At 38.7% G+C, this 14,813-nt stretch overlaps 1 protein-coding gene across 10 annotated transcripts in view; it reads right to left on the bottom strand.

Annotated features, from left to right (window-relative positions):
• Positions 1–14,813, bottom strand: part of TENM1 (teneurin transmembrane protein 1) — a 537,663-nt gene that overhangs the window by 246,121 nt on the left and 276,729 nt on the right. The gene's annotated exons all lie outside the window — the stretch shown is intronic.

The raw sequence follows: 14,813 nt of genomic DNA, 5'->3' as shown, positions 1-14,813 counted from the left end.
TTTTCTTGTCTGAAATAGATTTGGGTATAAAGGCTAATTGAAAAACAATTTTTAAAAAACAATGTCAGCACTCTCAGCCTAATAATTATTAAGAACACAATGCTTATCAGCAAAAAATGTCTGCTGGAAAGAACAAAGTAGGATGGTTGTAATTTTCTTTCCTCTTGTGTTTTAAGTTTATTCCTCTTTCTTTTAAAGACAACAAAATGCAAATAAATGAGTTTAGTTGATATTTTTTCTAAACATGAGTTCTTTGGTAAGTGAAAAACTATTAATTTTCATGTGACATCCTAAAAAATACAACTTTTTGGTTATCTGACTTGTTCAAATATAATGCATGCTTCATTAAAAAACAAACATGAACAACAACTCCTGTTTCAGACTGCGCTGTAAACAGGTTTTGGAACCTCCCTGTATCCACTGGTTTCTTATTTGACAGTTTTATAATTTATGATGCAGACAAAACCTGTCTTATTAGCAGCTTGAGCAGGTCCATTTTATTACACAGATGTCTGCAGACTGAACCACTTCAATAGCTAGGCTTTAAACCATCTTAAGCTGTATTTCAGCCCCAAAGTAATTTGGATAACAAACAGCATTAGTTGAGTCTGGAATGAAAAATCCCCTTTCATCTATTTGCGACAAAAGGAGAAGAGAAGTTGATATTCCAGTGAAAGTCTGTGGTGCACGAGATGTTAAAAGTCAATTCAGAATTTACACCCTTTTTTGGATCATATCCAAATGCTGATGCACAGAGGTCTCAAATTAATCAGCTGACCAACACACTGAGTAAATTTGTCTCCCCTATGACTTGGAACAAAAAAGAAAACATGAAAAATTGAATTCTTATGGCACAAATACCCTGGGTGAAATCTGGAAGGTAATCAACACTGCCATGCTTACCAAAAGTTGAAAGACTTAAATTATTGAGTGCCACATGTTTATCTACCAAATTTCAATTTGCTAGTACTCCACCTTGATCATCACTTTCCAAGTCAAGTGGTTACAAGATGCAGTCAATAAATGCTTAATAATGATCAAATGTCTTTTTACATCAAAGCAAACAACCCGAACTTAACCCAGCATATGATTTCATAAACTTCATTCACAGAAAAGGGAAACAGGTCTGCTAGGGACACTGCTGTTTATAATAATGAAAAATAGTCTTCCACCATAAATCGATGTATTCTCTGCATTGACAAGATAGGAAAGAAACTAGCACATCCACTGAGCGACCTCTGATTTCAATAGTACTAGTTCACATTTTAGCTAATGAACACACGATCCCATACAGAATACGCATAAGTAATGAGGACAAAATGTGGAGAAATGTGGCACTGGTGCACACACACAGCTGCCTCCTACCATCAGGGCCACTGCCATAGGAACACGAGCACTGCACAGCTGTACCAGGCGTCCCTTTTATCAGATCCATGTTATTTAAAAAAAAAAAAAAAAAAAAACACACAAAAAAAACATTATTAAAGAAATAAAATCCACCCAACTGTCAGTTTTTCAGTTCAGCATCCACTCCCAGTTCCCAGCTGACGAAAGATTATTTCTGATTGAGTCACATTAAGCGGTGAACTCCACAGTCGGTTTAGATTTTGTAATTCTGAGTTCTGTCAGCAGGATTAGGTTGATCTCAGCAGAGATGCATAAATTCCTAAGAAGTTAAGGTCTCCCAGATTTAAAATAAACAAATAAGGAATTTGAAGTTAATCATCAGAAACAGCCTAATCAGATTAAGGTTGTGAACTCTGGACTACCGCTGCGTTTCCCAGCAGCTCAGCATGCTTAATCCACAAGTGGATAATATGATACAAAGCATTTCTATTAAATATTCCCCTGAAAGACACTAAACCTATCATTTTGGTAAAGGAAACAAATATCTCTGCTAAATCTGAGATTTAACCAAGATCTTCAGCTAAGTCATCAAGGGCAATGACATTGCCATGTTAATCCTTTTTCTTGCCAAAAATATATTTCTTCGGGTATTTGAACTCATTGTCATTCAAAATAAGATAATTGAACAAATATTTCACTAAAAATGTATTAGTGTTCATCCTTCTTAAAGCACCTTGTAGTAACAACTAATTAAAAATAAAAAACCACAAAATTTCAGCAGACACATTCATTAACAAGGGCCACTCCTCCTCCTCCATGGGCAATCTGATTGCACCAAATTTGCCCAGCATTTCATGCTGCCTCATGCATCTCTCCACGTATTCTGAAGGTATCACAACCCCTCTCCTCCTACTTCATGAAAGAGTGCCCTACTGAAAGGGGGTCCGAACACAGGACTGCTACAGGTCTTCCAATTAATGGATAGAGAATTTGTTTTCACATGAAATATCACCTTCTGTGCATTGCTGAGGAATACCAAATTTCACCGCTACATTATTGTGCGCAAAAGGATAAGTGTTAAAACCACTATAATTTCTACAGGCTTATTTTTATGGGTAATGGTAAATTCTAAGGCTGGATATCCCCCTGAACAAGCTGCGCTAAAAACGTGACAACTTCTGGGAATACAAGTGGCAAAATTTCCTACTACTGCACCCACAAACTATAAAACTAGACTGCATGTAAAGACAACATTAGAACCCAACAGAAGAATTCTTCCTCTATTCCTTGTTCCTTTCTCCCTTACTTTCTATGAAATGTAAGGTTACTTTCCAGAAAATAGGTTCCTTCACCTTTATCTATAATGGGATGAAATAGCACAGAGCCATTTCAAAATACCATTTCATTACAAGTGGCTTAGTGTATACCACGTGTGATGTAACTTAGATTGCCTTATTAGCAAAGGTCATCCCCATAGTCTAATCTTAGCAGGTACATTCTACTTGACAGTTAAGCTTGGGTGAATAAATACAGCTAACAGATTGAACAAGCCCCACAGATGTTTCCTATCAACTCTTGACAAATGAGAGATAGATAAGGCCATACAGCTCTCATGAGTTGCTGATTTTGACATGCTGGTATCTGTACAACAAACTGTGTGCAATTACATGCAGAAATTAAAACTGTGCCACAGAATTCAATTTAGCTTGCAGCTAAGAAGCTGCAAATTACAAATCATCACAAATACGATACCATTCTAATACATGTCATGTACTAGACGTGTGCCACAGAAGTTCTGGGGCCACCTAAGTAGTCTCAAAATATTTGTCCAGCTATTTTACAACGAATACACAAAACCACTTTTCCCTGAGTTGAGTAGGAATCTCTCTCACCAACAAGTTTCTTTCCTACAGCTCTTTAGAAAAGAGCTAGAAATGCTTTTCTTTGTCCCCAGTGCTGCCTTCGTGTTCCTTACATGGCTTTCTACATGCTTTTCGGCCACCTTCTTGGACCTCTCTCTTCCCTCCCTTCGCATGCTCTACGTGTCCCTAATGTTCACACTGCCAAACGGATGGTGCAGTGCCTACATGCAGCTCAAACAGCTGCACGCTGCTGCACAATGTGTTCAGAACAAGTGCTACATTTCAACTCCACACTCTATAATAGAGGTTAATTTTCGCTTACGCTTCACCTGAAGGAGTGACAGGAACTCTCGTCTACCAGCCCTAAGATTTATCTCAGTCCCCTGCAGGAAAGCATTAAAATTTCATGGCATTGAAAAAAGCTAATCAGACCATTCACGCACAATCCTGCTCAGTTTACAATGAAATAAACTATGTCTCAAGAACATGCAACTTCAGAATATAAGCAGACAATCTTTGAAGACTTCAGAATTTGCTTCTGGAATCTTGGATATTGCAAGATACACAGTAGAGTCATTGTTTCTGAAGTACTGTTATAAACAATACTCTCCTCCCACTGCAAGGTTAAGGTTAAGGAGAACATTCATGCATGGCTGATGTTTCCTCCATCCGTCTTTAAACACAGAGCCCAAGGTGAAAGAAGCAAAAGCCAAAGGACTAACGTGGGTATCACAGTCAGTACTTCAGCAGGGCTCTTAGAGAGGAATTGCCAAAGAAAAATAGCATTTCATAGAAAGGACAAAAGGTGTATGATGCTGCTTCCTACCAACTGTTCTTGGACAGCCTTTTCTCTCAGGATTGATCCCTGACAAGCAGAGCTGCTTTTCTGTCTGCAAAACTCCCAGCAGAAATACCATGTTCCATCACACGCATGCAGTGAGTTTGAAAGTTCTAGAAGCATTGGACTTGTGCCCACACCGCATGGTTGATCCACACACATGCCATGAATCCAGAGAGTTGAGACGCACTGGGCTTGCCTGCAGCACGATCCACCTTACCAAACACACACACGCAGCAGAAATTGTCAAGGATTCCCAGCGAAATGAAATTTTGCCCAAACAAAATTTCTGCAAAGAAAGCAGAACATGTCAGGACATTACCCCAACTGTAGCACGCCTCCTGAGGTGGCCAGATCTGCTTTGGAATTTTCAGAGTGACCTCTGCAAGGGGCTCGAGGAAGATGCTTACTTATACCTGAGACATCAGACTGGATTAATTCACAGCTAAGTAGTATTCAAGCAATTAAATTATGTTGGGCAGGGAAGACAACAGAGGCTCACATATTTCACTGCACTCCTCCAAAATATGAGCGCATATCCAAGAGGTAATGCTGAGAAAGAATGAAAAGAGCTCTAATATGGAATAAACATGGATAGCAGATGGTTTAAAAGAACTACGTGTATTTGTGTTTTAAAGGCTATGCAAACAATACTGCATTGGGTTGTGCTTTTTTTTTTTTTTTTTTTTAGGCTATAAATCAGTTCTTGCACTTTCCCATTCATTTTTCACAGAAATGCTCAGAGTATGTACTGGACAACTTCCAATTAGCTATCATTTGTTTTCAAAGAAGCAAAAACATTTTTCTTTTGAACAAAACAATCCTCTCCAACAGGAATGTAAATTAGCTGGCTTCTTATTCTCCAGTACTACTCATTTACCAATGTGAGTATCAGATCTACAACCAATGGGTATTTATTATCTAAATAAAACTGTATCACTCTTCAGTACAATTAATAAAGAACAACTTGACTTCTAACACATTTTTTAAGTACAACTCAAGCAGCCCCTTATGTATAAATATTGTCTGAGTTTGTTTAACCATTTGTTTCTGCTTGATCAGTTTGTCCCTATGAAAATTACAGAGATAAGACTGAAATGTGTAGACCAGACACAAGCATTCCTTTGTTCAGAGAGATGCCACTAAAATGGGATCATACATCTAAGTTATGTTAAAGCATCAGCAGTTTTTGATTTCTTTGATAACGTTTCTCCTCTCTGGATTTCTGGTGAGCCCCCATTACTTTGCAGCTCCAAGTCATGACCCGAGCCTCTAACGAGCTACTCTTTCACTAATAGCACAGTCAGTTCCTTTGCCAGTCTCACCAGTAGGAGGAAACCTCAGTTATATTGGAAAAAAAAAAAACCAACACATCCTAAATATCTATGTGAAGTCTGAATTTCCATCAATAGGTGGCAATACTGTAATGTGTGACATATGAAGCATGCATGTTTCTGTGCACTCGTATGCCCCCCAAAGTTTCTAGTCCACTATGCTGTACTTTATTTTTCCATTTCAAATGCTACCCAAAGCCATTTTTCAGGTAGATACAAGTGAAAACTATTTGGTTTGTGCGCTTTTTATAGAACTTATGTATCATCCTGACACTTTATTTTAGTGATTGTCCTTGACAAACTGCATCCCACACCAGCTGGGTTAGGAGGCAAATATGTGTATTTGGTCTATGGTCATCTGGGTGACATACAGGGCTGCTCCATAAAAACCAAAAGGATGAAGAGCTGCTCTTGTCACAGGTGGAGCCCAACCTGACTGTGGGGGCACAGGTGGGATTTTGAGGGTATTAAACCTCTCTGTTGTTTGTCATCTCAAATATATTTAATACTGCACTGTGATGCAGAGAAAATCCAATTTCTGAACAGAAAATTTCAGTGGTGACTCTTTTTATAAGGTATCTTCTGTTGAGTCTCAAATCCTAAAGTGCTACGGGGAGGTAGTACCAGTGTGCCACTCGTCCCCTCCCCTTACAGGTGGCAGTGACACAGTTGGAGATGTGAAACCTCTGCTTCATGGAAAAAGTCAGGGTCTGGGATTTACTGGAGGTCAGAAACCTGGTGATGGGACAGTGAGCCTGCCCTGCCAGTAGCTGGGTGCCCTGAGCCCTCTGCCAGCTCCAAGAGCTCTGCTTCCAACCTGACACCTCCACAACACTCACCTGCACACAGTGCATTGTGCTAATTAGTTCTCTTTCCAAATATGTTCGTTTCTTTTTTAAACTTTTATCAGACCAAACAAGAATAGCACTTTAAAGCCTAGTGTTGCTAAACCTACGTTTCTAGAGATGCTGTTTGTCTACAGAGAAAAGGCAAAGCTTCAAAGAGACAGGATTATACAATGAGATAGCAGTTCAACACACACAGATATTCTTTTGTTATTTTCTGAACTACATTCATCTCCCTTTTCAGCAGGGATTTTTTTTTTTAAACTAAAAAAAAATCCATCTGTGTATTCCCAACCGATAAGAAATGGGTGTCAGTGCAATAGGAAAGCTATTTTGATAAAAGCTCTTTCTGAAGAAAAAAAAAAAATGGCATCAAAGAGGTTATGTTGGACAGTATATTAGATATCATGGTTACAGCTGACCAGAGAAGGAGGCTCTCTCTACTACTTATCTTTGGATACTCCATTAATTTTTAGTTTCACAGCAATGTCACATGCTGGCTAGGGTTCAAATATGATAAAAGAGGCATATAAATGAAAGAGATTTACAGATTACTTAGATAACATTAAAAGTCATATCAAAATTTAAACTATTTCTAGTATTATGAGATTAATTAGTATTGTTAATCCATCAGGATTAACATCTCAGTATTGTACAAACTCATGAACTCATGTTGATAAACACAGATATCTCAATACACGCACATGTAGAGCCACATCCCAGCAAAACTCTCATGTGGGTGCAGCACTTTTAATTCTACTTGTCTGAAATAAGAAGAAATGATTTAATTGATTGCATAGTGTGAACATATGCAGATTAAGTAACTAAAACTCAAAATACATATATGTACATACAGCAGCAATACTGCTGGGCAGTTTTAAAACGGGGGGAGGGAATTATTTCCAGCTACCCATGATCTGTTCACCTTCATTATCATCTGCTAGGAAATACTTTATTCGTTTAAAAATTATGGCCAAACTTAACTTTTTCCTTCATTCTCTTTTCTACTTACTCATTTATCTTCCGAACACAGATACATACCGCACACATACACAGCCCTTCAAATAACTGGAAATCAGGCTGCCACCTTTACTGAAATTATTCCCACTTTTGCAGATGATGAAAATCACGTCTCTAGGACTGCAATCCATGGTACTTTGCAAAGGCTAACAAATAACATTGGTACTGTTTTGAGCTTTGGTAAAACACATCTGCCGCAGGGAAACCAGAGGATTTTTAGCAGTCAGACTGCAAAGTTCCTTGCAGAATCTACTCAGATGTATTCTGTTTCAGGACAGCCATTTGTTTATTTTTCCTGCCTCCTAGGCAAAACTGTCAGCCAAAAATCAGTCTGTAGAATAAAAGAGATATCTACATTTTCTCCATGAGACGCTTGTGTTCTGCTTGTGCTCCTCACCCTTACAGCACAGGCAAGCTGACCTAAACAGCTACCCTGACCAGAGAGCTATTAGTGGTAGTTTAGGGAAAATACGTAGCAACTGCCTATGAAAGTGACCGTACCATGCTTTTAATCACACATGAAGTACTAGTAAATTCACCACACACTTACAAATATCCTCCTCATCCTTTCTATCTTATTTCTTGACTGCAGAGTGAGAATTACGCATTTTCCAGTTACGAAAACCACCATTAGCACTCATTTAAAAATCCTCAAATAATGACATGTAACTCAGAGGTGAGTGCCACAGTTAGAAGTGTTCCTACATACACTTCACTGCAGAAGTAAATCTGTAAGGTGACTGCATGCTAGTCAGCAAAAGAATCCACCATTTTCTAAGCGTGCTGTAAGTGTACGTGATGTCCCAACTTCTGGGCTTTGTTTTTCTATCTATGCTTTACCTGAAAATGTGTAAGAACCCATATCTCTTGACAGCCCTTTATTGGCTATCCACCTGATGATGCTCAGGAGAGTTAGTCTAGCAAAAAGATGGTGGTAATTTACACTCAGTAAAAACGCTCAATAAATTGATCCTCTTTTTTCAGACTGATCCATGAACTAATCTGAAGATCCGCTAAGGCTTCATTTCTGCAGGTCTGTTATCACGTTTAGGGGTGGAAAGACAATAAGGAAAACACTTCTGCATCAAGTCTGCTATTAACACCATCATCCAGGTCAGGCCCATGTAAAATATATAGAAGCACTAACTACGCAGGCAAAACATATGTTCGTGCAATCAAAGGCAGGCAGGGAGAACAGATCTAGAAATGAATATTAGGGTACCTTGACGTAACAGAAGTGTGAAGCATAACTACTCTAAAATACTGCATGTTCAAGATGGGGAAAGATTTCCTCTAACAAAATGAAGTCTCAAGCTCTTGCAACAGAACACAGTATTTCCAGAACTAACCCTAGTAACATACCTTACAAAATGCCAACAATCAGGCTATCAGAAGTTGGTAGAGATAAAGAATGTGACAGCTCACATTTTACAAGCAGAGTTCCAAGTTTCTTAGAAAAAAATCTGACATAGAACGTAAGAATATTTCAGTGCCGGTTCAGATATGCCAGTTTGATTTTATCCAGACATAACCGAGCTGCCCTCTTGCTCCTATTTTAATTTGATTAATATAGCAAGGTCTGCTTTTATGTAGTGTTTAGAAATAATCACAGCAAGATTTCACTTGATGCGCCTTGCATGCCAGATTGTCAGAGCACTAAAACTTTAATTGATAATAAAGATAATATCATTGCCTCACATTTATATAGCGCCTTTCATAGTGAGAGATCCCAGAGGCACTGTTGACTTCCAGGTACCACCGGAGTGGAAATGTGGTTGCTATTTGCTACCACACAGAAACTGTGCCACAAGATGGAGCATAAGTGACATCACTCCTCAGAAGTTCAGGATCCTCTTCTACTTCGTTCCCCAAGTACAACGGTCCTACTTAATAATTGGGATTAGATAAGGAAAAGTAAAATCTGAAGCTCCAGGTACTGAGATGAGGAACTTGCAGGCTGCCTGGCCAATGGTTGCATTGTGTGTGCCAGCACTGAGTGCAGAGCCAAGCATCCAACTCCCTGGCCAGGACAGCCCTCTCCCTGTGCAGGGATAACAGCAGCTGAGCGGTGCTCTTTCTAAAAGCTTTGAAACAAGGCTTCTCAAAAGCAGTGATCATCTCCATATTCAAAGAAAACCATGATCTTCTGAACCCAATCAGTGTGCTTTCTACCTGGTGGAAGAATCACAGTCAGCTTACCTCAGGACAGAACTCATCACTGCCTCAAATAGGTGGGGGAACAGGCAGACCTTGTTCTATGTTCTTTGGGCACACCATAGTCCAAACAACACAGGAAACATCAACATGTGCTGGAGTTTTCTAACTGCTGTTGGACAGCAGACTGCTATTAAGAAAGGAGAAGTGCCTGACAACTGGCTGCTCTTCTAGACACAAAGTCGAGGTCCTGCTCGAGTCATGAAGCAAGAAATGAACCTCAGCAACACTGATGCACAAATCTCTCTCCAGCGACAAATGGTAAACAGACATCTGTTCCCACACTCCTTCCCTACAGCGGTTAACACTGTGGATCAGAGAGATGGCAAGGATCCAAAGAACTGCTCTGAAGTCATTTAAGTCCTTTTTGAAGGCACAAACAGAAAGTAAGGAGGCAAAAAAGCAATCTCAGCAATGCAAACCTGTCCTCGGAGACGTGACAGAGATATAGTCTCTCCATTTGCATTCAGGATAATATGGACCAATGCAGCAGCAACAGACATATGGCACTGAAGCCTAAGTTGTATTTATCTCGTGTAAGTACAGACAGCCCCCAAACCAGAATTTTGTAAGGTTTAGCTGCCATCATAACTAGAGTTCAAATCTGAAGCCAGATTCATTCCAAAGTGAAATACTGAACAAGTGCCAAACATCAGTCCTACAACTGATAGTGAATGTCAACCACAGTCATCAGTGCCCAGTCATCACAGCTTCTGCACTCTCCACAATTTCTTTTTCCAGAGCAAGGTCCTGCAAAGCAATGCTTCTAGTTACCATAGCCTCACCACCTCACAATGGACTGGATTTGGTATAAATCATCTGAAGGCAGGTTGATTTCAGATAAAGTGGGAAACATTCCAAGAAGAGCAAAATTACCAGGAAAGTCAGCACTTAACAAATCAAATAATTTAATTCTACCTCTCAGCTTCCTAAGTATGATGAAGAAGACACTTTTCTAAGCTCATGACCTTGGCCTACACAGCTACGCATACTTAAATTGTTCCTTAGACTACAAGAAGAGAAAAAGACAGATACTGCATTTTTTCCCCCAATCTGGCGTGCAACGTAACAGAATAATTCAGAATATCTTTGTATTTTCAGAAATTGTTAAACAATCATAACTGAATTTGCCTCATCTCACAAGTTGTTAGGTCAGCTTATTTTGCTGAAAAAAATAAAGAAGAGGAAAAAATTAGTCTTCTACTAAAATTAATCTCTTACTCTTGCACTTAAAATACCAAATTGGGTATTTCAAAGGAAGGAACAAGTGCTGAATTTATTCCTTTTACTTGAATATTTTTCACGTCTTCAATATATGAAGGCTCCAATAGAAAATAAGATAAACATTTAAAAAAAAAAAAACATCATCCAATTTAGAACCATTTCATTAACAGAACTGTCTTCCACCCATATAAAAAAAACGTGCAGACATGCTACTGCTCTCATCTTCGCTCTCTATGTTGACATAATCTGTTTCAATTGAGTTATGTGAATGCTAAACATGCGCCTAAAAATGGATCCACTCTGTTTTCAATGGACATTCACAGCCATTCCAATTTATGCATTTGTTGCTGAGCTTAGAACACATTTTCAATTTATATATTTTGTTTGGGTATTTTCCAATTTATTTACTGCATCCATGTATTTCATGGGAAAGAAAAAAAGACCCAAATGAAAATTCTGTTATCTAGATAAAAGCAACATATGGATGTATTTTCTGGTTTATGTTTACAAGAGCAGATGTTTCTGGCAACAGAAATACTTTTATGGACGAGTTGCATATTAAATTTGGAGGAGAGGGAAGCTATTAGTAGATTCAGATTAATTTTATTGTTGACAAACGCCAGGCAATGCATTTATACAACTGGGCTCTAAATAAAACGCATTTACTCAGGAGGAAGACCTTACTCATATCACAGACAATTTAGTGAACGTTGCTGTTCTCATATCCTGAGAATAAAAACTAACACAAAAATAGTGGGGTGTCATAAAAAAGAAAGCACAACGTGAATGATTAAACACTGTAATTGACATGTGGCATTCAGTTCATGCTAAGACTGCAATACCGTCCTTACACTGTTTACAGCAAAAACAAGACACATTCAGAAACAGGCAATGAAAATGATTATCGAAATAAATGTGCTTCAGGTTTTGAACCCTCTGGGGTATGTTTTCTGCTGTTATCAAGTGAGGACGCAGCACTTGTTGGACTGTGCAGTATTGACGACAACAAGCTAGTTACACTTTTTTGTTCAGCCATAAACCAGGCACACAGCCCAAAAAGCAAACATAAACTGGAATTTAAGTTAGAACATACCATTGAAAGACAACAGCAAATGCCCATCCAAATCAGAGTCTTGCACTTCAGACAACTCTTACACAGAGTGAGCCCTAGAATTCCTATCATCTACTTATTCTCATTTAGAGTGACTACACATTGAAGGAACCATCTCTTGGGATGCCTCCACTCGAGCTGCCAGCCGCTGCCCTCACACCCAGCAGGCCATTTTCCTTGCTGCTTAGCAGGATGCTTTGCATCTGGCTGCACAGTGATGCCAAGCCTTGCCCATTCTGCTGCTAATCCTCTCCATGAAGCTCCTCTGATCTATTACAAACATAAACCCTCATTAAGATCCATATCTTTTCTCCTTTAGGAAATAGACACAACCCTCCTGTCCAGGCCTGTACCCTTGCACCATCCAACCAACCCCAATGCCTCAGCAATGCCCACGCACCAGAGGCTTGTGCCCTTCTGGTCCCCGAGCAAGAAACCACACCTATAGAACAATATGGCTTTTCCTCACAGCTGCAATTTTAACAGATTCTATTCAGGTTTTTAAAAAATATATTTCTGAAATCAGTTTGCCCATCCATAACACAAAAGATTCTTTGCCATTAGGCTTACAATATCTTCCCTAAAAAACTCCTTCCACCACCACTTGGATCAACCATCACTTGGCCCAAATGGCCTCACTGAGAAGCAGGCAGGAGCATCTCAGGCACATCACGCTGAGCACAGCTTCTCTGGGTTGAAAGAGAACAAGCAGGAACATGTCAGAACAATAAAAACAAGAGCCTATCTATGTTCTCAAATTTTTAGTACCTGGGGAAGTACAGGCACACATGAAAACAAACAAAAAAACATTTAGAATTTCTTTCTGCGTCAATATATAGACAGAAAATGGGTACACGGTTTTCTTCCTGGACCAGATATATCTGGAATGTAACTTCAAATTCTCACTAGTTTTCCTACCCACCAATAAGCAGTATATGTTATATTTGAAATTGAAACATTGAAAACAGTATATTATTGACAGACTAATCAGAAAACAGTATTTTGCCTTAAAATTCTTGCTTCAGGGAGTTACTGCTGCCTAAAAGCCAGTGGTGGTTTTTTGTTTTTTGTTTTTGTAAAAATCTATTTTATCAGCTCATGAGCACTATTAATAGCAATGAAGTTCTCCTGAACAGTGCAGATAATGACTTGAGAGACAGCATGTAGGACTGTGAAAGAGTGGCTTCCCTAAATGCTGGCATTTCCAGAGAGAGGAACCATCCCTTCCACCACCAAGTGAGCCAAGAAACAAGACAGATAAATGCATCATTTAGACGTATGAAGAGATGCCATAGAAGGAACTTGCACAAAATTGAACAGTTGCAGAAACAGAATTCAATCAGGTGACCAGGAAGGATTCACAGAAAAATCTGCAGATTTTGATAAAATGCTGATCTCATTTCAGCTCCAAGAGACTGACATCTGCACTAGGAAAATTGCTTACCGTGAGCTTCGGACTTGCTTGAGTTCAGACATGTTACACAGCTATCTCTAAAACAGTAATGTAGTATTATTTTCATTTCAGAGGAATTATTTACAGATCAGAAATGCTTAAAAATAAATCCTTGGATAACTGCAAGCTAACAAAAAAAATGTTGCTGTCTTGTTTTGTTATTTTTTTTTTTCTTACATTAGAAAGGGTTTTATTATGCCACTGCATGCAAGTTCAGAGAAACAAGGATTCATCAAACACCTGGGCAGGTAGGGAAAGCTGGGCTCTAGAGTGCAATTAAGCATACACTCTGGTGCTTGTTGTAAACTCTGATTGAAACAGGACTGGCAAGGAAGCTTCCCAAACATAACAGCCTGCAGCAGAAAACACTGTTTTATATTGTTTCATGTTTGTTACTGATCTTCCTTTAGTCATTAAATATATTATAGACAAAAGATTTTGCAGTTAGATGTAGGTGAAAAACAACTTCACTTCTACAGCTGCACAGCTAGAAACTTTGAGCAACAAAAGGTATGAACTGGAAGAGAAAAAAAAAAAGAAAAAATCAGCAAAAAGAATTTTCTGTCCTTAAAAAAGGAAATGAAAAATGACAATAGACAACTATCAAAAGCTCAAGAAAAAAAAGATCAATGGCAAAGTTTAGGAGCTATATTTATCTCCACATCAAACCTTACTGTAGCCTCTCAACCCAAGAGCTATTTTGCAAAGAAGGGTAACAAGAAATTGAAATCCTTTTTCTTCTATACAAGTAAGCAAAGACATGCCAGGTATAGGTGTACAGCACATGCATCTGAAGCGTTTGGAGATATATGAGATTAAAGTGCACATAAACGATGGATTTAAGAGGCAAGCCAGACAGAAATCAATGATCTAGATGCAGTTCTTGGAGTGGAATACAATAACCATGTTCCATACTTGAGTAACAGAGAGGGCCTTGCAAAAAACACAGAAGGTAACATCTCGATGCTGGTAGCTTTAAAACGCCAAGGAAAACTCTACTTTGCAAGCAGAATAGGCAGTATGAGCAGATTATCTGCTAGGTGGCATCTAGGTCTGCATCTAAACATCTCCCAGACAGATAACAGAATACTCACTGTTTTACAACAGGGAAACCTAAAACAGCAAGATCTGAACAATTTTAGTGTATTCTGCAGTCCCTGTCAAGTTTGTTGGGAAAAAAAAAAATTGTTTCAGTCTGGAAGCATTTATCATTATTTTAAAATAACGTCAAGAAGTTCTCTACGAATCCTCTGTCATATATCATCTGTGTCCTACAGAGGATTCAGATGGCAAAAAGCAAACAAAACAAAAAAACAGATCCACTTTTTCTGATCTGAGAGATTCTGGAAATAACACTATATATCAACAAATGAAAACTTCACAGTTGCTATTGTAAAAAAAAAAACAAACCAAAACAACAACTCTCTATTCAGTGAAAAAGTTGCTTTTAAAGCACCATTTATTTCATGTTGCTTCATCTAGAAGTGCATTTTGCTCTGGGATTTCAAGTTCTTTCTGTATATCTTCACTGTCAGAATTCAAATCCTGACAGCGCTAGTATTAAG

The sequence above is a fragment of the Lagopus muta genome, chromosome 13 (assembly GCF_023343835.1).
Source record: "Lagopus muta isolate bLagMut1 chromosome 13, bLagMut1 primary, whole genome shotgun sequence".
Taxonomy (NCBI): Eukaryota; Metazoa; Chordata; class Aves; order Galliformes; family Phasianidae; genus Lagopus; species Lagopus muta.
Note: the sequence above shows the minus strand (reverse complement) of the source record. Positions and strands in the feature narration are given on the sequence as shown.